Source organism: Paroedura picta, chromosome 5 (genome assembly GCF_049243985.1).
Source record: "Paroedura picta isolate Pp20150507F chromosome 5, Ppicta_v3.0, whole genome shotgun sequence".
Taxonomy (NCBI): domain Eukaryota; kingdom Metazoa; phylum Chordata; class Lepidosauria; order Squamata; family Gekkonidae; genus Paroedura; species Paroedura picta.
In genome coordinates, this window is record NC_135373.1 from 113,745,336 (window position 1) to 113,768,558 (window position 23,223).

Here is a 23,223-nt window from a genome sequence, read left to right on the forward strand (position 1 = left end):
TTTCTCAGCTGATCATATGATGAAGGTCAGAGTTCTCGAAGGAGAGAGCAAACGAAAGGATCAAGATGGGAAGAAAGACAAGAATAGGTAAAGGTAAAGGTATCCCCTGTGCAAGCACCGAGTCATGTCTGACCCTTGGGGTGACGCCCTCTAGCGTTTTCATGGCAGACTCAATACGGGGTGGTTTGCCAGTGCCTTCCCCAGTCATTACCGTTTACCCCCCAGCAAGCTGGGTACTCATTTTACCGACCTCGGAAGGATGGAAGGTTGAGTCAACCTTGAGCCGGCTGCTGGGATCGAACTCCCAGCCTCATGGGCAAAGCTTTCAGGCGGCTGCCTTACCACTCTGTGCCACAAGAGGCTCTAAGAATAGATCTTGGCTAATTTCACACACGCTGGATAAATGCACTTTTAATATTTGTATGCAAGTAGATTTTCCTGTTTTGCACAGGAAAATCCAGCTGCAAGGATAGCTGAAGTACATTTGAAAGTGTGTTATCCAACGTGTGTGAAATTAGCAGAAAGAAACATCCAAATGATGCGACCTTATGTGGAGTTGGATCTTGAGTTCAGTACTGTATGGTCAAATGGCAGCAGTCCTCCAAGGTTAGCGATCCCCAACCTGTGGGCCGCGGACCACATGTGGTCCCTCGACTAATTGGAGGTGGGCCCCGAAGGACGCCTTCTCCCCCCGCCCGGCCCTTTACTGCATCCCCCCCAGCCCTTTACAACACACTTCATTGTTGGACATCTGGAGGACCACAGGTTGACTACCCCTGCTTTAGGGTGGACAGGGGCTGTGACTGGGAGAATCCTTTGTGGCATATAGCTTTCCCAGTATGAAAAGCAAGAAGAAAGCAGGTTAAAGATTATATATAAATGCTGAGAGTAAAATTCATTCCATCACAGGCTATCACCGGGCTTCCTCCTATTAGAAATGACTAGGGCAAGACAGAGTTTTGTGCTTAAAATTACCAAGAGAGAAAACGAAAATGCTTAGAATTTCTTGCTGGGGTTTCTATTGAGATGAGCACCGCCTTTTTGAACTTGTCCATGTCAGGTAAACTAGGCTTTGTATGTTTGGTGTAGTGGTTAGGAGTGCGAACTTCTAATCTGGCATGCTGGGTTCGATTCTGCGCTCCCCCACATGCAACCAGCTGGGTGACCTTGGGCTCATCACAGCACTGATAAAATTGTTCTGACCGAGCAGTGATATCAGGGCTCTCTCAGCCTCACCCACCCCACAGGGTGTCTGTTGTGGGGAGAGGAATGGGAAGGCAACTGTAAGCCGCTTTGAGCCTCCTTCGGGCAGGGGAAAGCGGCATATAAGAACCAACTCTTCTTCTTCTTCTATATCTATGGTTAAAACTATGCTTCTGTCTTTTCTTCTGACCAGTCTTACCTCCACTATCCAACAAATACCCATATTTAGGGAAACGCTTGTTGAAATTTTCTGAGAGTTGCAAAACAAGTGGGCAGGTCATAGGCCAAGGGATAGAGCCTAACGTCATCAAAATAGAAGAAAGCTCATGGTAACAGCAGATATTTAACTGAGAGGCACGCTATCCAACCAGAACACTTAGCCCATGTCCATGCTGCAATTTTGTCCTCTTTTGTGCACACTGGAACTTCCAGTCACTTTCCTGGCTCAATTAGGAAGATCGCTTGCGTGAGGCAAGCAACGGTGCTCTTTGCTGCAGCCATTCCAAGCATGAACAAATATTCTGCTTAGACCCATAGGAAAAGGTAAGAAGAAAAAAGGCAAAGGTTTTAACTATGTTGAATCCCCTTCCCCCCAATTTGGCAGTTTTAAAGAAAGAGACAAAGGCTTTGTTTATATCTTCTGCAAAGCAATGAAGATGGGGGTAGCCATTTTTTAAAACTTTTTTTTAACCCAGGGAGTCAGGTTTGATTTCCCACTCCTGCTCCATACTCAGCCAGCTGGGTGACCTTGGGCTCGTCACAGTCCTGTTAGCGCTTTTTTCACATAGCAGTTCTGTCAGAGCTCTCTCAGCCACTTTGAGACTCCTTCGGGTAGTTAGTGAAAAGCAGGGTATAAAAACCCATTCTTCTTTTTAAAAATTTGACTGTACTTTGCCTTTCTGCCCAATGGGGACCTGAAGCAGTTTATATCATTTTTCTCTCTTCCATTTATCTTCACAACACTCCTCTGAGGTGGGCTATACAACTGGCACAAGATCACCCCGCAAGCTTCTGTGGTAGAGTGCACTCCACTTGCTTGTCTTCAACAGATCCTGACATTATCCTTTTCTTTGACCAGTGATCTTCATTTCATGATACATTAAAATAAAAAAATTAATTACTTTCCCTTAGATGAACGATCCCTTCTCCCAAATACATAGCACTGCAGTCCAAGAAATGGAGAGAGATCTGATAGATTAGGTGTAATCTGCTAGAAGGCTAACCCCTGAATTATTATGTTTTAATTCTGATTTTCCTTTAAGAACTCATAGTGGCATGAAGAAAAACAGGGAGGGAAAAAATGGGGGGGGGGGGAATGTGTTGTCCTTCATTGGAAAGTTATCCATTAGAACTGCTTCTCCCCAATAATTCCTTTTGCAGTAGGGGTTATTTCCATGGGGAAAATAATTGGGGGGAAAGCACTTGAGGAAGAGGAGGGAAGCATGACAACAACTTTCAGAGCTCCTCCCACCATTACAGGCCTCTTTTTAAGTGGCCCCAACTGAACAGAGGTCTCATGACAGCTCAATTGTGCCACAGAACAGGGGTAGTCAACCTGTGGTCCTCCAGATTATTATTATTATTGTTGTTGTTGTTGTTGTTGTATTTATATCCTGCCTCCCCCCGAAGGCTCGAGGCAGCTTACATAACCCCATCCCCTAAAATCCATACGATAACAATAAAATTATAGTAATTAGTAACCAATTGGTCACAGTAGCAACAACGATGGCATAATCTTACTCGTCTAATCTCCGCATCCTCAACTACAGGGGGTTGACACTTTCTACCGCCAGTTTGTGAAGGGGGGGGCTGATCTTCCTCACCACCCAGCCTCAACCATAAGCCTGGCGGAAGAGCTCCGTCTTACAGACCCTGCGGAATGCTGGTAATTCCCGCTGGCAGGGGCTCATGGGAATTGTAGTCCATGGACATCCGGAGGACCACAGGTTGACTACCCCTGCCATAGAAGTCTGCTGCTGACACATCTTGTTTGACCATAGGAGGCCCACTGACAGCAGTAGTTGCAAGACTTCAGGCTGCTGTCCCTAAATCATTTTAATACAGCCTGTTTCAAACAGATTAGATCCTGCTGATGTGCACTAAGAGCCCGGCATTCAGTGAAACAGATGTGGGGAAGAAGGCTTTGGCTGGATGGATTTGTAAATCACGGCGCTGCACAGGAGAGTCTGTTGTCGTTGATAGTGTAAGTCCTGGCACTGACAAAGAGTTGGGCAAAGAGCCCAGTGCTGGGTGTTCCTCCTTTCTGCACATCTTACTCCAAGTTTCCTCTGTATATCCTCAACGAGGGACTCCTCTTCAAACTGCACGAGCTTTATGGATTTGTTTCAGGGTACACATGCCAGAACGCACACACCCAAGCTAGACTTTTAAAGCAGATTACTATTGTCAGTAAAACAATAAAGCGAGCCTATCAGCTTCTCAGCTGGCCGGTGCATTACTTCATTGCTTCCATGTTCTGGTCTTGCTGTATGCATCTCAGTGTCTTTGTCTAAAACCCAGCAGGGCTTGCCTCTATTTGTCATCTTCGATATAGGAAAGATACACAAAAGCAAGGCTTACAAGGTGCCTTTATTATTTAATTATTAATTCGTAGAAATCACCTATTAAAATTATTTCGGAGGGTTGCTGTCCTGGTCCATAGTAGAACAATTAGATTGAAATCCAGAAGCACCAAAAAGATTTTCCAGGTGTAAGATCTCATGTTTGTCTCTAAGATACCATTGGACTCAAATCTAGCTATTGAAAATAAGACCTCCTGATTGTGCCTTTCTTGCCCTCGGTGTTGTCCTTCTTACGTGGCTTCTTCAGTGCAGCCACAATGCATACTACTTGTAAGTAACTTCTATTTAATTCTGTGAGACATTGCCTAGTAATAGTCCTCAGACTCCATGTGGTTCCCTAAAATATACACAGGTGGGAATGTTCCTTTCTCATTGACCTCCCAGATTCTATCCAACTGTTCTCCTGATGATAAATGATTTCAATACAAAATGATCAACATGCTGAAGAAATGCAGTGTTTCGTAAAAGGCTAATCAGAATTCGAAAGTAGCACACGGATATTTCTTGCTGGATTGCCACATGGCTGGTAATTGATATGGACCTGCCCTTCACAGAAAAGGGGACAGGTGACGTAAAAGAAGATGAATTGGGTTTTTATACTTCGCTTTTCACTATCCAGATGAGTCTCAGTGGCTTACAATTACCTTCCTCTCCCCACAACAGACACCCTGTGAGGTAGGTGGAGCTGAGAGAGCTCAGAGAGAAACTGCTCTGTGAGAACAGCTCTGACAGGACTGTGATGAGCCCAGGGTCACCCAGCTGGCTGCATGTGGAGGGAGTAGGGATCAAACCCAGCTCTCCAGATTAGAAACTGCCGCTCTTAACCACTACACTAAACTGGCTCTCAAAGGTGCAAACTTGCTAGAGGTGGGACTGCACATTATTAATTCTAAATCAGACAGCATCTGGATTAGGAACAAGCTCCCACTTTGTGGAGTTCAATGTTTTCCCCTTGATCCGGCAATTGCTGGATTTAGTATTCTTTCTCCACACAATGCTCGTGATATCAATGGCAGGTCCAACTCTCTAGGGCCCTTTTGATAAGGATTTGTCTCATCTGCTGCCTCACGTGGGATCAACAATGATTGCTGAGCAAACCAGCACTATGCTATTCACCGACTCCTTGAGTTGAAGTGCTTGAAAGTAAATTGATACAGCAGCCATTGTAGTCACTGTCAGGAATGCAAGCTGTGGAAGACATGAACATCCATATGAAGAATGGCAGTGTCAAAAATCACACTTCAAATACAGTGAGGAACACATGGGCAGGAGTACAAGGGAACATATGCTTTAAGTACCATGAGGCCCAGGCATTGGAATAGGATGTGTTCTACTCACCACAAGTTTACTTACAGATATTCATTGGTGCTGGAGTAATAATTAATTTTTCCTTGATTAATGGCTAGTGCAAGAGGAGCAAAGATAGCTAAATGCTCACGTATGATAGACTAATGTCGCCATATTCACCTTACACAGTAGTAGATCCTACTGAACTCTGATGGGGCCGCAAGATTTTCTTAGCACAGCAGCATTTAACTTCATGGTGCATTCAAGGCACTCACACATTTTTGCCTTTTAGGTGTATTTAAATGAGAGAAAAAAAGGAAATTTCATCTGTTCAGCAGCTGCTTCTGCCAGAAAGGCTACACTGGTTTTGCTAAGAAGCATATTTCTACTTCAAAAAGGATTTTAGAGATGCTATTGTTCAACAAAAGTGCATCTAGTCAAGGCTATGGTCTTCTCAGTTGTGATGTATGGCTGTGAAAGTTGGACCATAAGGAAGGTCTAGCGTCCAAGAATTGAGGCTTTTGAACTCTGGTGCTGGAGAAGACTCCCTTGGACTGCAAGGCGAACAAACCGGTCAGTCCTAGAGGAGATCAGCCCTGACTGCTCCTTAGAAGGCCAGATCCTGAAGATGAAACTCAAATACTTTGGCCACCTTATGAGAAGGAAGGACTCCCGGGAGAAGAGCCTAATGCTGGGAGCGATCGAGGGCAAAAGAAGAAGAGGACGACAGAGAATGAGATGGATGGATGGAGGCACTGAAGCAGTAGGTGCAAACTTAAATGGACTCCGGGGAATGGTAGAGGACAGGAAGGCCTGGAGGATCATTGTCCATGGGGTTGTGATGGGTCGGACATGGCTTTGCACCTAACAACAACAACAACAATTGTTTTTCCTTGGAGACCTTTTAAGAACATCTCAAAGTTTACCCCAGAAAAACAACACTGGAAATAATCTCTCATAATCACATCGGCCACTTTCAGCTGTCCTGGCCCAGTCCAGGATTCCATTCCCAGAAGAGTAAGGCCCTCACAAAAGTGGTGTAGAGCGGTGGGAATGGGAGTCATGCTGAATTTTAGGTAGCTGTTTTTTTTTTAAATCCCCAGCAGAGCTGAAGGCAGATGCTGCAGGGCTCTGAAGATGAGATTTGTACACTTAGGGGGTGAAGGTGCTCATTCACCTTCTGTTCTTCAGAAGCAGCTGAATCTACAACAGGGAGGTGACAGGACAGAGAGGGAGAATAATGAAAGAAAGGATCCGGGTGTCAGCTCTGAACATGTGTCTGCTGGGGGTGGTGGTGTTCCCACACCAGCTGGGAAAGAAGGTTGTTGTGCCTTAGTGGTAGATGGTTGTGTTCAGGGAAGGAAGGAACCTGGAACTGAAGTGGGTGCAGGCAACTGGAATTTTAGCAATTACAAGTGGGTCAGTTAAAGTGCAGGGCTGGAGGAGGGGTAGATTTCAAAGTTTGAAAATGTATATTCTAGAGTAATAAGGTGGAAAGCATGCCAGAATGCTAGGATATGGGGAAAGGAGCAGAAATGTGCCAAGGAAGGACTGCTGGGGTGAAGGTGGAAAGATGGGGCAATTGGGGCTATTCTGTAATAGACAATCCTGGAAGAATTTGAGAGAATATTTGGAGATGAAATCATTAAATGGTGAGAGCGGATTATCCCATAGAGAGGAGAGTCCCTGTTGTGGGTGAGGGTGGGGAGAGAGAAAAGGAAAGGCGGGCCAATTGGGATTATTCTGCAGTAGACAACCCTGGGAGAACGTTTTTTTTAGGGGGGGAATCAATAGGGAGAGCACCCCATAGAAGGAGAGTCCCTCCTGTGGGAGGGGGGGGGAAAGTGGAGCAATCGCAATTATTCTGCAATAGAATCACAATTATTCTGCAATAGACTATATTGAAAGAATTTTGGGAGAACGTCTGGGGAGGCAATCATTAAAGGGGAGAGCGGGATCCCCCAAAGAGAGAGAACTGGGGGGGGGGGGAAAGAAAGGTGGAGCAACTGGGATTATTCTGCAATAGCCTAGTCGGGGGAGAATGTTTGGGGAGGCAATCATTAAAGGGGGGAGGGCGGGATCCCCCAAAGAGGGAGAATTGGGGGGGGGGAAGAAAGGTGGAGCAACTGGGATTATTCTGCAATAGCTAAATTAGGGGAGAATGTTTGGGGGGGCAATCATTAAAGGGGGGGAGGGGGGATCCCCCAAAGAGAGAGAACTGGGGGGGGGAGAAAGTTGGAGCAACTGGGATTATTCTGCAATAGCTAAGTTAGGGGATAATGTTTGGGGAGGCAATCATTAAAGGGGGGTGGAAGGGGGGGGGCTCCCCGTGGCGTCCTGCTGCTAGGCCCGGCGGCGGGTCCCAAATCGACGCAGTTCCAGGCTTCGGGGACGCAGGCAACCTTTGGAGGGGAGCAAAGAGCTCCTCCATCCCGGGGTGTGCGTGTGTGAGGGAGACAGAGAGGCTGAGGGCTGCCCCGGGGTGCCCCTCTCGGTCGCCGCTGCAGCGGGGCGGGCGAAGGGTGGGTGGGTGGGTGTGGGGGGCGCGAGGGCGGGAGAGGCGGGCGCGGGGCGTGGGGGGAGGCGGGGCGGAGGGTTGCTGGAGCCCCCGGGATCGGCTCGCCGTCCCTCTCGCTCGACGCTCGGCGCCGTCCGTCGCTATCGCCGCCGCGGGGGAAGCAGCAACGCCGGCCCGAGAGAGAGAGAGAGAGAGGGAGAAAGGAGAGAGAGCGAGCGCCATTCAGGCAGCGAGCAACGGCGAGTGCCTGCCTGCCTGCCCTGAGGCGACGCGAGCGGTCCCGACTGAGCCCGCGGGAGAGGAGCGAGCGGCGGCGGCGGAGGCGGCGGCGGCGCTCCCGCCCTGGCCCCTGACCTGACCTTGCCGAGCCGGGCCGGCCGCTTCCCCCGCCACGACAGGGCGACTCACCTGCTGCCTGCGCCGCGCCGGGACTAACTCGCGGGGAGGAAAGTTGCCGCCGCTCGAGCCCTCGTCGCCGTCGCCGCCTTCGTCGTGGTGGTGGCAGCCGCGGAGATTCAGGTAGGGGGCGCCCCTGGCCGGGCAGGCGCCTGAGGGGACCGGCGGGGTGGCGGTTTTGGAGGGAAGCCCGTCCCGTCTCTCCCTGAGGGGAACTCTTTCCCTGCGCGTCTCTTTCCGTGTCGTCGCCTTCTCTGAGGCGAAGTTTGTGGGGGCGAGATGCTCCCCCCGCCCCATTCCACTTTTACGTGTCTCCCCCCCCCCATTTTCGTCCCTTTGTGAGGGGTCTGTGGGGGGGGGGGACTCCGCGTCGAGGCCGGGCAGGCGGGGGGGGGGGGTGTCGTGTCGCGAGGAAGAAGGCTCGAGGCGGCGTCGCTCGGCGCTCCGCACGCGCTGGGTCATGAATGCCCTTCCAGGGGGCTTTTGCGGCTGGGGTGTCCCGTGCAAAAGCGGGGAGTCTACTCGCAAAGGGCATTATCCGACGTGGGCGGAATAGGGAACGGGTCCTCGGTATGGGGCTCTCCTTGGCATTGGCACTTGTCCCAAGGAAAAGAGGTCTTCGGAGCGTCCTTCCGTAGCTCGGGGGACGAGAGGGCGAACTTTGTAGGGACGGACGAGGATCTAACTGGAAGGCAGGTTTAGAAGCCCCTGGTGGAGGAAATGAAACCGCTGTACGTGTTTGTATCGCTTTAGTTTCGGGGGTAAGGGGCAAGAATGAGGCCCATTCTGCACAGGTTAGATAATGCATTTTCAATACACTTTAGAAGTAGATTTTCCTGATCTGCACAGGAAAATCTAGCTGCAAAAGCAAATTGACAGTGCATTATCCTCCATGTGTGGAATGAGCCTGAGAGCCAGTCTGTACTGAGAGCAAGAAGGAGAGATCAGTATCCAAGTTGGAGGGCTATGTGTCCTGTTTTCCATTCCTCTTCCTTTAGAGCAGAGCTGCCTCAGCCCATACATCCAAGGCAAGTTTCCATTGGGCTGCCTTTCTCTGCCTTTGTGACTTTTACAAGCTTGGGCTCTAGCCAGAGCCTGACCTCCTGACAGGTAGTAGAGAATAAAGGGGAGCTATGCTTCTACTCCTGAGGCTTTCATTCTGGCAGGGTTTGAGATGGAGGACTGGTCTGTTGAGGAGCAGGGACCAGCTCAAGCTTTTTTGCTTAGGCCGGACACTTTGGGTGGTCCCGCAGCTTTCCCCAGAATTTTAACAAGGTGGTGACTGAGTGCCTGACTTGTAGGAGCCATTCACAGACTTTGGAAAGCAAGGGGCTGCTTTCTTCAAATCCCAGTGGGATAGGCCTGGCTCCGATTCCCTCAAGACATTGTGGAAGGAAAATAGTTTGAAACATCTGTTGTTCTCTCTCCCCCTCCCCCTCCCCTCCCCGCCTTTGCACACACACATTTTAATGCCTGTCATGGGTATGATAACCCTGGAAACTAAAGGTCTCTATCATTTCATAATCGAACCTCGGAAACAATGTATGCTGCACCTATGAAACAGAAATGATGGAAAATGTCCATCTTTGTGAACCGCTTGTGAGTGTCCTTAGAGGCATCTGAATTCGTTGCTGTTGAACTCAGAATTCTGAATTACATGGTCCATTTGGTTAAATCCAGAAAGGGGATTCTTAGGGATATGCCCTTTTCTGTTGTCATCAGAGGCAGGGCTGGAGAGTAGCATCTCTGTATTCTTAAATTAATGTCAGCCATGAAGAGGAAGGAGAGGACAATTCCCTGTGTTTCTAATAATGTAGTTCCCGGAATAGGACTTTGAAGCATCACAGCTTACAGTTTTGGGAAGGAGCTGTCAGTTGGATAGTAATGCTAGTTCCATAGAGGAACTAGATGCATTTCTCAGCAGGCCGTCCCATTTATGGACAGGGTCTATAACTCAGATGTGTATCATGTATTTTGTATGGATATGATTTGGTCCCTGGAGCATCTTAGATTTGGTCCCTGGAGTCTCTTGTTTTAAAAAAAACTCAGTTAACAGTTTAGGGAAAGCCTTCTTCCTAGTAGAGACCTTCTTCCATCTGCAGTGGACAGTAGTGAGATAAATGTGGCGCAGAGTGGTAAGGCAGCAGACATGCAGTCTGAAATCTCTGCCTATGAGGCTGGGAGTTCAATCCCAGCAGCCAGCTCAAGGTTGACTCAGCCTTCCATCCTTCCGAGGTTGGTAAAATGAGTACACAGCTTGCTGGGGGATAAATGGTAATGACTGGGGAAGGCACTGGCAAACCACCCCATATTGAGTCTGCCATGAGAAGGGCGTCACCCCAAGGGTCAAACATGACTCGGTGCTTGCACAGGGGATACCTTTACCTTTTTAATCTGATTGAGTAAAAGTAGTTTCTTATTTTTTCATTCATTCATTTATACCGCCCTTCCCTACGGCTCTGGGCGGTTTACACAGAATGTTGCACAAAATTACATAGAACATTATAATATTTATAACGTTGCAGAAATTTCATAGAACATCACAACAATCCATCAGGTAACAATCACAACACAACATGAATAATAACACTGACATACCCCTGGGGAGATCAAATTGTTCAGTCATGGAAGGGGTGTCTGGGGGGGGGGGACCAGTAGATGTTCTAGTTGGTCAGCCTCAAGCGAATGCCTGGTAGAGGAGCTACCTTTTGTAGGCCCTGTGGAATTGTGGAAGTTTGGGCAGGGCTCTGATCCATGGTTATGTTCCTAACCATAAGAAACTAGAGTACTGGTAGCCAAGTGGATCTAATCCATTGTGTTAGAGAAGCCAAAGGCAGCTACATTTCAGACAAACTTAAGGCAGCCTATAGTGCTGTCTTCCTTAACAAATACTAACTCCCTTTGGCTTAAGTGGGCTTTGATCGTATCTTATTCCATTTAATAGTGCTGTCTGTCTGTACTGTCATATCATAGTGTATGTTATGTGTAGACTATGGCAGGTGCTTGCCCAGCTGGCTTAACAAATGCCGATTCTCTTACTCTCGACATCTCTTTTTTTGCCTCACCTGTACACGTCCATCTTCTCCTTCTGTACAAATAAAAAATGTACATGTAGTATCCGGCAGCTGCTTGCCTCAAGTAAGACTTTTGAAGGACCAGAGCGTTGTAGGATCTTTGAACCATTGTTCAGTCCTTATTGGCATTGTTCAGTTCTGCTTGTTTATGCCACAGTGAATGGGTTAGACTTATTTTCACACAAAAAAACAAAGTCCCTGCATATACAAAATCAACACAGCAAGGGCAAGCATAAATCAGAACCTAGCTCCCTGATAGCTTTCTAACTGGATGGAATGGTTTATATGAAGAATTATTGATTCATGTCGGCCCCCTGCTGCAGCCTGTTATCATCTCATTGAGAACAAGACCCAAGTCTTGCTATAGCACTATTTGTCTTTTTAATGTCCTGGCTTCCAGCCTACCTTGTGTCTTGAGTATTCCTGGCCCGCAGCCTATTCCATCCTTAATACAGCTGATTGCTGATGTGTGATGCAGAAACTTTTTACAGCTGCTGAGACTATTCCCCTGGTGGGTATGTTCAATTATAATGAGGATTTGGGGCAGGAAAAGTAAACTAGGAGCTGGAGATGCTGGCTTATGGCTCCAGTGATGTACATGCGTGCAGTATTGTAGAGTCAGTCTACAACTTTTACAACAAGCAGGAAACTTTAGGATGATTGTGCATTCCTTTATGAGGATCTCAGTGCTGCCAGAGGGTTAGCAGTGTTTCCCGGCATCCCTTCAGTTGCCCATTCTAGTCTGTTTAAATGACTCTTACTGTGGATAAGGATTGGATCTATTTTAATGGATCTTACAGTGGATAAAGATTGGAACTCCCTTCTCTGAGGGGAACTCTATAACTTGGTTCAGAATAAAAAGGACTACTTGGCTGATTCTCCATCCACATTACAAGGAACGGGTAAAATACTCCTAAAAATGAGGTTTTTGTTTAAGCGTTTTTTTGTATTGCCATAAGCAAAGCACTGTGTTTGTCTGGTGGGCTGGCACTGTATGTCTGCCGGAGTCATGTGGCTCTCCTTTCAATATTGTTTGAAGGAATTACAATTACAGTTCAATTGCCATCCATTCCGTTATATGTAACCTTGATTTCCTTCTTCAAGGGTGTGGCTGTAGATCATGCTCATGTGTTTCTTTTAGAACTTCCCTACCTATACTGATAAATACCATACTTGCCAAATGCAGCCTGGCATGACTTGAGCCTTTAGAGAACAATTCTCCCATCAGATGCCTACGCATAAGCATGTTTGCTTATAGTGTTGTCTGTTGCTCAGGATAACCTTTACAATAAAGCATTTTATCATGTGTATCTTGGATTATAGTGGCTTTTGATCCTTCTTCCCCTTTCTGTTGCAGCTTTGTCAGTATTGTCTGCCATGATAAACTGTGGTGCTTCTTGTTGAACTGTGTGCATGTTTACTTTGTTGTTTCAATCTCACTGATAAAAAGTAACCCTGGATTTTTACCTTATATTCATGTTTTCCTTGATTCTTGCAAAGTTGGATGGTGGTGGGTGCAGTTTTTTTCTTGTTTTCAAAATTTTTCTTTTGTAAGTAGGACTAGAGGGATAATGTACAGCCAGTAGGAAAATGCAAGTGAAGAGTCTTCCGTGAAGAGCTTTCCCCTTAGACTTTCCAATAAAGGTGTTCAGGTTGCATATTCCAAGGATGAAGTGATTCAGCTACTGAGGATTTTTTTTTTAAGTTCACCTAATGTCTGTTATTGATCGTATCACAAGTTAGAAGTAGTTGATTGTTGCACTTGGACAAATATATTCTATGTAATAATCATGTCTGGAAGCTGACCTGTGTAGCACAGGCTAGTTTGGTGTAGTGGTTAGGAGTGCAGACTTCTAATCTGGCATGCCAGGTTCGATTCTGCGCTCCCCCACATGCAGCCAGCTGGGTGACCTTGGGCTTGCACGGCACTGATAAAGCTGTTCTGACCGAGCAGTAATATCAGAGCTCTGTCAGCCTCACCACCCTCACAGGGTGTCTGTTGTGGGGAGAGGAATGGGAAGGCGTCTGTAAGCTGCTTTGAGCCTCCTTCGGGTAGGGGAAAGCGGCATATAAGAACCAACTTTTCTTCAATTCTTCTTCTAGTTTGATCTCGTCAGGTCTCAGTAGCTAAGCAGGGTCAGCCTTGGTCAGTATTTAGATGGGAGACCACCAGGTAATACCAGGGTCACTTACACAGCAGCAGGGAATTGGAAACCGGCTGGTCTCTATGAGGTTGCCATAAATCAACCGTGACTCGATGGGATGAGGGGGGCCCCTGAAGAATTGTTTTTTTTCTGTGGTACAAAAAATAGCATGGTGATGAGAAAATGTGATATCCTTGATACAGAACTGCTACATGTAGGAAATATGATTTTATGTGCATATCAGATGGACATAAACTGCGCTGAATTGCCTTTAAAAGCCTTTATGTTGGGTTCGTTCATTGTTGGAATGAACAAGTCCTGGTTTAAAAGCAGCCGGGGCATGAGTAATCTGGTAAAAGAAGATCCGTTTGTCTAGTCAGCTCTTTGAGGAAGCAGCAGCAGCAGCCCTCTGTGTCCTCCTCTGATTGGTGGTCCAGCATTATTAGTAGGTTATGAATGTACGTATCCCTGGCTTCTGGACTAATCTGCAGAAATGTATACACAGTACCCGGTTGCCAATTCAGCTAGAGCTAGGAACTCAGAAGACTGCTTCTGCATGGATATTATCTTTAGGTATATTGGAGCAAATCACTCAGGTATATATTTATTTTTATTTCTCTATTTATATTTATATACCGCCGCTCTCAAAAGTCTCGCAGCGGTTTACAGAGAATACTTTTGAGGACTTCTGCGTACCCATCCCTCTTCTGGAATATCACGTCATAACTCTTCCCTGGGTGCACCTTCCTGTGAACAAACCCCAAAGTATCTCATATACAGGAGATACCTTGGGGCTTGTTCACTGGGAAGAGCACCCAGAGAATTATCAGCCTTTGTGGACTATATCAAGCTGAAGTTTTTGCAGGTACTAAGGGGTTGATACAGCTAAAAGGGAGAACAGAACTATATAACAAAAAAGTAAGGATTTGGTATTCTGAATATTTAGTATGTTTTTAGTTAAAAAAGAAAAAGGAGGAGTGGGGGAGACATATACCGTTAATGTATAGGACATGGCAGTAAATCTGCCAGCAATTACTTAAAGCAGGTTTCTATTTTTCCATCAACGAAGTTGCAATAATACACAAAGGGAAAAACCTTGAGAGATCCAAGTGCTGATTTAAAGTAGGAGGCAAACCGGCCTAACTCCAGCCCTAAAATTTGTGCATTCTCAGTCTTAAATCTCTCATATTTTTGTACCCAAGAGTATCAGAAAAAGATTCCTTTCCTCTGGGAAAGAATCTTCTTTTTAGTTCTTCCCATAGATGTAATAGTATATAGCAGAGAAAGCACCTTCCCTTTGGCTATCTTCACACTTACTCCATGCTTTCATTTTATGGTGTTAACCCTTAACTGTGTTGTAGTTGTAAAAGCTTTTCCCACTGCTTTTCATTCTAATCATTTGTATTCTTTGTTACTTTGACCTCCCATTGTTTATGGAAGGGTCAAAGCCATTTCCGACTCATATTCAAGTCCTCATTTTTACCTTTTATACGGAATCCTAAAGCAGAGGATGCTGTTTGATGTACTGCCAAGTGAAGGATCTTTCTACTTGATTGTTTTTGGCACTCTAAATATACTTTTGTCCCACACGAGTTATGTGCACAATTTGTGCATTTTCCAGTTAATCATTTTCCCGCACACAGATTACATTTTTTTAGCACTTGAAAGACTATGGACAAAACAAAAATCACATCAATGTTAAGTAGTTTCACAATTCATTTAATTAATAGGTAAATTAAAATATATTCTTGGGTATTTTTTGCTATTGAAATAAATGGGATTTAAAAGTTCTTGCAAAACCAACAAAAAAAGGAAACCGAAACCCAACCTGAACAGGAAGTCAGGAACCCAGAGGTTGAGCTGCAACAACAATATTAAAAAATCTTTCAAAATATTTATTAAACAAAGTGCACTGATTCAAAAAGTTCTTGACCATGGCTAGATTGCTTGCAACTTTTTCTTTGATGAAATGTAAAATCCTACTTGACATTAATTGAACAGCTTCCTATAGTGGTTGTGGGCTCCCATACTTTACAACTCCTTTTGTGGGATTATAGTCCTCTATCTAAAAATATATATATATTAAAGAGGGAATGCATACAAGTAGTATGGCTACATTCCCCACAGCAAGGCTCTCTGCTATCCCATATGTACTGCTGGAATTGAGTTCTGTTCTCACTGAACAGTCTCTTGTACTTGCTGCATACTTGTGTGGGAAAAACTGATATCAGCACCATGCTGATTAACTATCATATCTTTGTCCCAAGAAGCTGGGAAATGTATCTTAGTGAGAGCACTGAAAATTGTATTACAGCTTCTGACAATTACCATGGCTGCAACCTACCTAAGAGTGCTTTGCTGGAAGTAAGACCCAGTGAATAAAATAGGATTTACTATGAGTAGAGCTACTTAGAATTGCCTCCTATGCTCCTAATACAATTCTGAGGATTTCTTGGGGAGAGGATAACATCTTACTGCAGGGTTCTGCAACTTTTTTAGTTTTGCAGGAACCTTTCAAATTAGCATCATAGAATCATAGTTGGAAGGGGCCATATAGGCCATCTAGTCGAACCCCTTGCTCAACGCAGGATCGGCCCAAAGCATCCTAAAGCATAAATTCTGAAAGAGGGTGATGGGTTCCAACCACAAAATGAATTTTTACAGATCTGTATGTGGTGACATTTTGCCTGATAGCATAGCAAGTTCAGAAACCTGTTACCTCATATCATTTGACCTTTCCTTCTAAAGCACTCTGTTATTCCATATCCTTGGAATTCATTAAACCTTCTGAACAAATAAAAAAACTTACAAAATCAAAACCTATTTATTTGTAAAAACAGTTATTTGGTAGCATAATGGAAGTCAACTGACAAATGAAATATTCCGCTTGAAGTTATACGATAATATTGTTAGGACTTCAACTCCAGTGTTCTGGAAAGGACACCTAAGATTAAAATTAGTTTGTTGAGAGAATTCCGAGAAACTCAAAACCCCTATAATAACTGTCGTCCCTTCTCTTACATCTCGTTTAGAACATGGCTTTTCTGAAACGACTCAGTGATAAAACACAGTTTTAAATTAGGAGATTCCCGCAGTATTTCCAGTTCTTAAGGTTGAAGAAGGACATGCTCAAAATTAAGAAAACAGCTCAAAGATCTTTGTCAAGCTTGATAATGCCATCTGTTTGTTACTTCTATTCCAAATATTTGTTTGTTTAAACTTTATAATTTGTATCCTGCCACTTTAACAGTTACTCGTGGCAGGTAACAATCAAATGTTCAACATGAAAATCTCCTGAAAACAGTTCTAAAATTCCTATATAACCCTCCCCTTGGTGGTGAAAGTTCCACCCCTCCCCCCTGGCATGGAGCCCAGCTCTTCCTGACACTCAACCAAAAACCTGGTGGAAGAGCTCCATCTTACAGGCCCTGCGGAACTGAGAGAGTGCCTCCAGGGCCCTCAGTTCTCCTGGGAGCTCATTCTACCAGGTTGGGGCCAGAACTGAAAGGGCCCTGGCCCTGGTTGAGGCACTTCATTCAGGCCGGGAACCTCCAACAGATTCATACCCGCAGAGTGCAATGTCCTGCGGGGAGCATAAGGACATAGGCATTCCCACAGATCAGGAAGTACACTGTGCCCAGACCACAGATGGCCTTGAAGGTTAATACCAGAACCTTTAACCTGATCCGGTCTGCACCAGCAACTAATGCAGCAGCCTCAGCACAGGCTGGATGTTGGTCCCCCAAGATGTTCCCATGAGGACCCTCCAGCTGCAATTTACGGGTCTGGGACATGGGTAGGCCCATGTAGAGCGAGTTACAGAAATCTAATCTGGAGGTGGCCATTGCCTGGATAACTGTGGCCAGGCAATCTGATGACAGGTAGAGTGCTAGTAGCTTCACTTGGTGTAGGTGAAAAACATGCATGCTACTCCTGTGATCTTGAGCCTCCAGGAAAAGGGAGGCATCCAGGATCATTCCCAGGTTCCTGACCGAGGGTGAGATGTTAAGTTGCACCCCAGCCAAGGTGGGTAAGTGTACTTCCTGATCTGCTGCCTTCCTGCCCAGCCACAGCACCTCCATCTTGAAGGGATTGAGTTTCAGATTACTCTGCTTCAACCATCCATAGTATTCTCTGTTAAGACACATGGAGTGCAATACTAAAAGCATATGTTGAGGAAATCATGCCAAGCTGGAATGAATCAAGAGGTCTAAGTAACTACTGAAGAAAATACCAATGTTGTATTTTTATGCCACCATTCCTCTATAAAGCCCAGAGTGACCTAAATATTATCCCTTTTCCATGTTGTCCTCACAATGACCCTATTCGGTTGTTGAAAGAGAATATTGTTCTAGATTGCTTCCCAGTTGAATGGGGAGTTGAACCTTAAGTCTCCCTTGCCTAGTCCAACACTAAGCACATGGTCGCTATTGACTTATGTGTCACCAATGAACATTTTCACATTGCCATTCTAAACCAGATGTGATTAGTTGTTGGCCCAATTTCGAGTAAAGTAATACAGGGATGGGAGTTTCATACATTGAATTACCTCCAGTTAATGAGCCATCTTTGAAAGACTGTGACGATTTCAAACAGAGAGGCGTTTAATCCCTGCCCCTTTTTCGCTGTGCGATCTTCCTGAGTTTTTTTTTTAACTTTCTGAGTATTATAGCGCTAAACCAAGCTATAGCGGCAGTGCTATAGCGACATCATTGAGATGCCTTGATTGCCTTAATCAATGGAGACAAGGCATCTCAATGGTGCTGCTATAGAACAGCTATAGTGCTCAACTTAGAACATTTTTAAAAGTACGTGGGAAATTGTGCAGTAAAAAAGGGCAGAAATCGTAGGAAGCGTTGTGTACATTTTAAACAGCACATCACGGCAGTTTAGAAGCAGTTTCCCTCAAAAGTGGCTCAACCACACTTTGCTAGCCCAACATAAGCAGGTTTGTATGACAGGTAAATCAATTCTGCTGGCATACTGTTAATAAAACAGGCCTGTTCTGAAATGACAGGAAAAAAAAACATTAGCTTCCTGTTACTAAAATGAAATACAAAGGAAGTTTGAAAATGGCCACTGTGTTTCTCTGATAATGGCTTGTCAAAAATATCATGATATGACCATCACAGTCGGAATTTCCGTGATTCTACTCAAAGTAATTTGCTGGAGCTTGTCAGGGCCACGGGGAGAAACTCACAACATGTATGCCTAGATGTTACTGTAGGGAAAGAATAGCAGTGTAATTTGGTCCCCTGTCCTTTGGCTTTCCTTCCTTTGGATGTAAGAGGCTCTAGCTGCTACCCTGTCCATGATGTTGTAGATCCTGCTGTCCTACCTGGCAATGCCTGTGTAAGTGCCATTTCTCCTTCCTTTCACATTTACCTCTCTAAATTTAAACTCCCCCAGCCAGTCTTCTGCGTCCCTCGTTGACGTGAGAGTCTTGTGGTGAGCCTTGAATTGTGGTTCTGGCTCTGGCTTCAGCATTTCCTGCCTGTTTGGGGCCAGCCATGGTTGGCTGCTCACACCTTTTCTCCAGCAGATGTAAGTTACATTTTGGTTCCCTCTGGGATTTTGGGAAGCCAGTTCCCCCTTCCCCTTCTTCGGGTTTGTTTTTCTTGTTTAAAAAAAAAAAACCTTGACCATGTAAAGAGAGACTAAACAGCTCTCTGGATTGTTCACCGCCTACAGTTTGCTAACTCTCTCTCTCTGAATAAATACATAACACTAGACGAGGAATCCTCCCACGGGCCATTTGAAATCTATGGCAGCTTGTGATCCGAGGCTGACAATTCCAAAAGAGACCTCAGGAAAATCCTCAAAGGGATAATGCCCTTTTTCATGATCCACCAGCACTTAAGGGATGAGGCTTGGCTGCTGTTTGATTTTGGACCTATCATTTTGTAACCTGAGACTTGGTTTCCTTGAGTTGATTGCAGCCTTGGAGCTGAGTGAGCAAACCTTTACAGCTACTTCAAGGAAAGCGGAAATGTCTCTCTACTTAGATCTTCTGGTTTCCTGGGGAACTTTTGGTGATTGTGTGGCTTCTGCTGCGGTCTGCTGTGTGGGATAAGCTGTCTGATGCCCAGTCTGGTTCTGTATTGTCATTGTAGTGAGCACTGTAATTCAGGGTTAATGAAATGAAAGAGCATCTTTTGAAAATTACTTGCAACTGCGCTCACTTTCAGAAGGTAGGCATTCATAACAATTTAAAAAGAAAATCAAGCTCCTTTATGCTGTCCTAATTTGAGAAATCAATATCCCATCTGAAAATGCATTACTTGGAAGTAAGATTGAAATCACTGGTTGTTTAGAATCTGTGTGCAAAAGTGGTTGTCCTTCCAAAGTGTCTAATTCTTACCATCTATTAAGAGCGGTTTAATCAAATAAGAAGCTTGAATCAGTCTGTGGAATAGAGAAACTTAGAACGGTTATCAAAGCAGTTTAGCATTCTGTCTGCAATCTAGCAGCCACCATTGAGTTCAGAAGCAGGGCAATACAGGGTATCCATTACTTCTTCAGCACTTTGTAGTCAGATATACTGCCTTTGAAAGGGAGGTTTTGTTTTGAAGCTTGCCTGCTCAGTGGTCTTCCAAGCAACTCTCTAATGGCCATCTCAACATCCTCTGCCAATGAGCTTCATAGCTTGATCATATATTGTGTAAAGAAGCTATGTCTTGTGTCCATCTTAAAACTTCTAGCAAAGTACACCCACATATTTTGGTTGTGCTAATAATTATTTTTATTGCTTTAACTCTCAGCCTATAATATACAGTTTTCTAATTCTCTGTTTTGTCACATATTAAGATTCCCTTTTGTATCTTAAAAAAGCCTCAACCATTTAAACCTTCCTTCTTCAGATAGATTGTCCCCTGCACACTTTGTTCTATCTTTTGTACTATGTCCAGATTTACTGTTTTCCCTTTTTACAAGTGGTTATCTAGAATTGCACATATAATTGTATTATATTAAATGACCATATTCTTTTGGTCTTTTATATATTAACTTCATATAACTTGGTCTGAATGACAGCAATAAAGTTTGAACTGAAATTGCACATATTATATAGGCACAGTTTACTTCTTTTATTTTTGGCCCTTTGCTTAATTACCTCCAATTAAGAGCACACTAATATGTGTGTGTACCTGCTCTCTGCCTGCCTGCCTGCCTGCCTGCCTGCCTGCCTGCCTGCCTGCCTGGCTACCTGCCTGCTTCTCTCTCTCTCTCTCTCTCTCTCTCTCTCTCTCTCTCTCTCTCTCTCTGTATGTGTGTGTGTTAAAAAAACCCCAAAAACGTTGGGGGCTTTCAAGACAAATGTGAAGAAGAGGTGGTTTGGCACTGCCCTCCTCTGCTGAATCTTTCTTGGAGCTCTCCCTTCCAAGTACCGTGCTTTGCCTCTGAGATACGATGAGATTCAGCTATACTACATACCATCTTCCCTCTGGTACAATAAGTACCACTAGTCTAACACAGAAACGTCTACAGAGATTACCTAGCAGCATTTCCTAAGACATGTCTGGAGTAGCTTGAAGCTTCCCTAGTGCTTTTGTAAGGCTGTAACATTGTCCTCGTAACAGCCAAGTGTTCACTGGCAGCCGTGTTTGAAGGCACGGCAACAAACATCTGCATCAGTAACCTGACTACTCCAGCTACTCTGAATCCATTCAGGGAACAGAACTTGTGACCTTTATGTATTCAATCAAAACTAACCAGACCAAGTGACATTTCAGATAGCACAGAATATGGTTTGGAAGCATAGCTGTGTACATGCCCACCAGGGGCTTCTCCCCTTCCCATCCCCTCCAGGCCCGTCACTGGCCATTTTGGGAGGGCTGGCCGAGTTGACATGACCATATATAGTCATATCATCTGATAAAAGTTCAACAAATGTGGAAAAGATATTAAAATTAATTAATTCCCATCCATTCAGGAAAACCCTTGCAGGGCCATTAAGAACCTCCAGGGTTTCATGAACCCCGGGTTGAGAAAGCCTGACCTAATCTCTTGGGAGATTTGTGGACATTTTCTTCAGTGGCTGTACAGCAGATCTGCATAGCCCAAGAGGGCTTGTGAGCTCAGGTTCTTCAAATGTTAGTCCCATGGCATATCAGAATTTTTTTCCCCCTAACATCAGTTTCTAATGCCAAGAATTAACTTTGCTTCTGGGCAAGATAAAATGTTTCTGAGCAGGTGCAGAGTACATTTGCGGCACCACTGACTAAAGAGAGAGAGAGAGATCACACACATGTGGGAACAGAAGTATAACTTCCAGAGCAGAAGACGGTGTTCCCAGGTACATTTTAGCTCTGGCATCTCTCTCGCTCTCTTTTAACAGGAAGTAAATGCTGGTTGCACATTGTGTTAGACCAGACTAGAGAACAAGCTACAGGCTATACGCATACCATTAAAGAAAACTGACTGCTCTGCAAAAGAGCCCTAGCCTGATTTTTATAATCCTATCAGTCAGCATTAAAAGCAACAAAAAAGGCCAACTTATTTAAACTCCTTGCTCAATCAGGTATGCCCCTCACTGCACTTTGGAAAGGCTGCAGAGAGATAAATATAGCTTGGCCTTCCCTGGGTTGCAGTGTAGGTCAACATGTCACTCAGCAAAAATTACATGGAAACTAAGGTGGGCAGCCAGCTTTTATTTTCAGCCTTGGAATCGTGTGTGCTGGTCAGTTGTCTCTCCCAAGATTTCATGTTTAGACTAGCAGCATGCCCTTGAAGGAGGGATATCATCCAAGCCTTGTGTATATATGCACACACATATTTACTATTGCTTACTACAAAAATATAAAATGACAGGCTTTTACGCCTCCTTTAATAACTGAGTCTGAGATTCAAGTGTTGCTTATGGTAAACAAAAAAAATCAAACAAAGTTAAAGCTTGAAATTAATGGTTGGTTGAGTGCAAAAAAGGTTTATAACACGGAAGGTTCTAAATTAGAGAACTTAAAATCATAATTGCAGATTGTCTGACAGATACCTGCATCTTACTTTATGAGTTTAGGGTTGTGAACTGATTAAAGAGTTTTTAGCCAATTAACCTCCCTGCCTCCTAATTGATTGGATACATTTTAATATTACCCAAACTAATAACTGTCTTATTTAGATAACGTACAGTTGAATATGTAAAATTCTCTAATATTCATTTTCTTTTTTTCTATTACTGTAATATGTCAGAGGCAAAATAGTCCACAGATTAGACCAGCCTTTCTCAAACCTTTTACATAAAGCCCCTGAAACATTCTTCAGGCTTCAAGAAACCCCAGAAGTGACATGATTGTGCAGAATATGATTGGGAGGCATAGCTGTGGACACGCCCACCAAAGGCCCTCCCCTTATCACCCTCTCCAGGCCCATCGTTGGCCATTTTAGGAGGGGGTGGGTGGGTCAACATGACTATATAAGATAAAATCACACAATAAATGCTTAACGATTTTTTAAAATGGATAAAAATTTATTAACTCCCACCCATTCAGGAAACCCAGGACTGTCAGGAACACCTGGTTGATGAAACTTGGATTAGACAAACAATCATCAATTGGAGTCTCATCAATTTAAAAACTGGTTGTCGGAGATTAATCAATAGGAAACATTCGTGTGTGCTAGTTTAATCATCTTATTTAAACTTGTGGGGAGGGGAGAGGGAAAAGAGATTAAGTTTTCTTACACATTTTGCATGCAACATATAGTTTGCCACTATATAGCACTCTCTATAATGTGTAGCTGAATGGTTGAGTGGGGACTGTAACTTATGGCTCCAACCAATATGTATAAATTATATCCTTTTTGGAGACCAATTCCTATGTTATGTCCCTAAAGTCACTATTCTTCTCTATCATTAAGTTCTGTACTCAGAGTGTATTCTCATGTGCGTCAGAAAAAGCTATAGCTTTTATACATATTGGTTGGAGCCATAAGTTACAGTCCAAGGCTCTGTGATGCATCTTTGCCACCCATGGTCTCCCTGACTCCATTGTCTCCAACAATGAGCCTCAGTTCATGTCAGCGGA

General features: G+C 44.6%; 1 protein-coding gene and 1 long non-coding RNA gene across 3 annotated transcripts in view; one reads left to right on the plus strand and one right to left on the minus strand.

Moving 5' to 3' along the window:
* Nucleotides 1-8,130, minus strand: part of LOC143838554 (uncharacterized) — a 36,070-nt gene extending 27,940 nt beyond the window's left edge. For both annotated transcript variants that reach the window (XR_013231418.1, XR_013231417.1), the window contains exon 1: nucleotides 7,999-8,130. This is a non-coding gene — a long non-coding RNA (uncharacterized LOC143838554). The remainder of the gene's footprint in view (nucleotides 1-7,998) is intronic.
* Nucleotides 7,928-23,223, plus strand: part of WNT5B (Wnt family member 5B) — a 130,518-nt gene continuing 115,222 nt past the window's right edge. The window contains exon 1 of the mRNA XM_077340031.1: nucleotides 7,928-8,109. The gene's annotated coding sequence lies outside the window, so the exon portion shown is untranslated. The remainder of the gene's footprint in view (nucleotides 8,110-23,223) is intronic.